Here is a 3222-nt window from a genome sequence, read left to right as displayed (position 1 = left end):
TTAAAAATGTTTTTTAAGAATTTCAAAAGCTTCAGTAACTCTTAAGATCAAATTACGAGTGATATACCATCCACCTACAAAAGAAAACAGGAAAGAAACTAATGGTACATTTTTGACATTTTTCATATGTATAAATATGTCTTTGTGGAAGTATTTCTTATAGTAATTCTCTTAAATACTTTATCTTATTGGCAAAGTCTATTGAAAATAAAAAACTGACTATTCATTGAAAGCAAGTAACTGTTAATTAGTTCATATTAAAAGAAAATAATCAAGTGATTAACGAGCTATAATTAAGATGTAAACTTTACTCAGCCAGATTAAAAACTCGTTGCTTTCATACTAAACTTTGGCACAAGTTTAATTCAAACCAAACCAATACACAGAAATAGTACAAAGTTAAAATTACAAGTTGATCCTAATAAAGCTACCAGCATTAACTATTTCCATATTTGATATAAACCAAATATGCTAATTTCTTAAGAAGATTCCAGCTTGGATAGTTGAATTATGCTATCATGTATCATGTGATCCAAATACAGCAGAAGCAACTCTCCCAAACTTTATGAGTTGCTGTAACAATCGTGGAAACAGTAACACATCTTAGAATTTGTACTTTTTTTGCATCTGTTTGCCTTTCCACCTTGATTTTGAGCATGAATTGAAGCTTTCTTCTTGAAATCTAGAAATAGGTTGCTTCCTGTATCAAATTCATGACTTCGAGTCCTCCTTAAGATGAAACCATTTTTGACTAATGATTTCGACAAATGTTTCTTTAGTTGATACGAAAATCGTTCTCCTCCTTCAGTTGATGCATTCTGCATTTTGCTAGTTCTGAAATAATAGCAGTCAAAGTAAGATACACAAAAGAAAATAAAAGAGTGCATATTAACTCTTCCAATAATGAAAAAAAAAAAAATAAATAAATAAACAATACGATAAAGCACTAAATTGAAACAGCCATATCTCTTTAAGAAAGCTAATTAATCCATGTGACTATGTTTTCCAGGATTCAAATCAAAACTCAACATCTAACACATGTAAGTAGCCAAAGTTATGAATTAAAACAAAAATTATAGTTTCTTGCAACCTATATCTCATTAAGTTTTAATATAGAAAAACCTTCAAAAAGAAAATATGAAAAATTGTTTGCTACGTAACAAAATAAGATTGTAACCTATATCGAAAGCTGTTAATCTTTGATGTTGCATTAAAAAAAACAAAAACAAGATAGAAAAACATTGAAAATTTAAGAATAGAGAAAAGAGAAAACAACATACAAAAAAGAAGCGATTGTTGGAAACAGTGTTGGAGTGAGAGCAGTTCACTTGGATGAAACAAAATCAGAGAGATGCGATAATCAGTGAAAAGTAAGGGTTTCACTTATGTGGAATTGAACAAAGATTTTTTACTTTTATAGAGAAAAATAATAGGTAACGCTAACAAGAAAAGCCTAAAACTAATGGATAAACCCAACAAATCTTTATTTACGGAGTATAAACCGAACCAAAAATATAAATGTTTTTGTTATTAAATTTTTGTTTTTGATTAAAACTAAAAATATAAATGTTTGTTGCTTTCAAGTTATAACAAACTATCCCTCAAAAAAAAAAAGTTATAACAAACTAAACTGATCATGATTATCTATTTCAATGACACCAATGATATAACAAAAAATATAATCTAAATATTTTTTTTAATTACACCAACAACAATTTTTATTATAGAAAAAGTTGTTTAAGGGTATAATTGGGATAATGAAAAAGTAGGTATAAATATACTAATCTAGTTTGTTACTTTTTTAAAATGATAAAGGAAATAAAAACAAGACATATATATATATATATATATATATATATATATATATATATATATATATAACCATATCATATTTGTTACATTTTTTTATATTTAAATTTATTCTAATCTATTTGTTACATGCGTTACTTGTATTGAAAATTGAAGACATTTTTAGAAAGAGAAAACGTCAGCCCAAAAGAGCTGAAAAGGTTATTTTCCTTATATATAATATCGGAGATGTTATGAACCCATTGGCCCGAACTAATGTTAGATTCCAATGAAAATATATTATTGTCTTCTTGATTTGAATGAATTGTTTGTGATAACACTACTCCTCAAGATGGGAGGTGTAGGTTAATGTAATATCCCACTTGTCAGTTATTGGAATAATACCAGTCGAACGTATATGGGACAAATGTTCATGGAATTCAAGTATGACGGGGGATGTTTTATCAGGTAATGTCAGTTATGCTGATTTTGACATGCAAATGATTTATACTGTTTATATGAGTCTCTGGGAGTGTATTGTGCATTGCAGGACCAAGTTTGAAAAATTTGGGGTCAAAACTCGAATTCTGCACTTCAGGACTCGAAGAAACTCGCCAATGGCGAGTAGGCTCTGCCTTCCTCACCTTTCCATTGGCTTGTTGGATCATCTAAGGGCCTATGGTGCAGTCTGAGGCTTTTCTTTCGATGATTTCCAACCTTATAACCCCTAAACAACATCTTAGCAGTGCACATTACATCGATCGATTCTCAAAATGAAAATCATGGACATTATTAGCATAAACAACAAGAATGGCCCATGAGAGTTTAATGAGCTTGCTTTCGGGTAGCGATGAATCTAAGAGTGGGAGAATCATAGAGCCACGATGTAGATCGTCGAGAACTAGAAAGTTATCTTATCACCTAAGTACATTAGGTATAAGCATGTATGACTAAGAACAAGCAAGCAATGACTCACCGCTATACGAGTAGATCACGGACTCGTGGTGATCATTCATGTAAGATAGCACGCCTCTAGTGTAACATGAATATGATATGTATATGATTATGAACATGATTATGTAGGTGTCGTGTCTCTTGCTATCCATGCCAGGGGGATACAAGAGGTGCACGTCAGGGGAATGGGACACGCTCCGCAAGGTAGTCCCGCACGACACTGAGAGAGTCTGATGTACCTTAGCTAGGAATTCACCGGTAAAGTAAGGGATTGTACTCGGGGTTACTCCATCCGATACATTCCATAAAATGAACCAAGATAATGTTGTTTGTTACATGCTAACCTCTAACATAATGAATGAACATGATATGATTACGATTGTGATATGTTATGAGACATGTGTAAGCTTATGTATCAAGATAAGACTATGAAGTTATACCGTTGACGATCTTAGGATCTCCCCGATCGTCTGGTTTATG

General features: G+C 31.5%; 1 long non-coding RNA gene across 1 annotated transcript; it reads right to left on the bottom strand.

Moving 5' to 3' along the window:
• Nucleotides 1-315: 315 nt before the first annotated feature.
• On the bottom strand, nt 316-1409 carry LOC146906825 (uncharacterized). Its single transcript, XR_015020068.1, has 2 exons — nt 1281-1409; nt 316-834 (listed from the first exon to the last, which is right to left on the bottom strand). It is a non-coding gene; the product is annotated as an uncharacterized LOC146906825 (long non-coding RNA).
• Nucleotides 1410-3222: the final 1813 nt, after the last annotated feature.

The sequence above is a fragment of the Medicago sativa genome, chromosome 7, assembly GCF_051527215.1.
Source record: "Medicago sativa cultivar Bolivia chromosome 7, Bolivia_mono, whole genome shotgun sequence".
In the NCBI taxonomy this organism is placed as follows: Eukaryota; Viridiplantae; Streptophyta; class Magnoliopsida; order Fabales; family Fabaceae; genus Medicago; species Medicago sativa.
The sequence above is the reverse complement of the archived record's forward strand: the minus strand, read 5'-3'. Positions and strand labels throughout refer to the sequence as shown.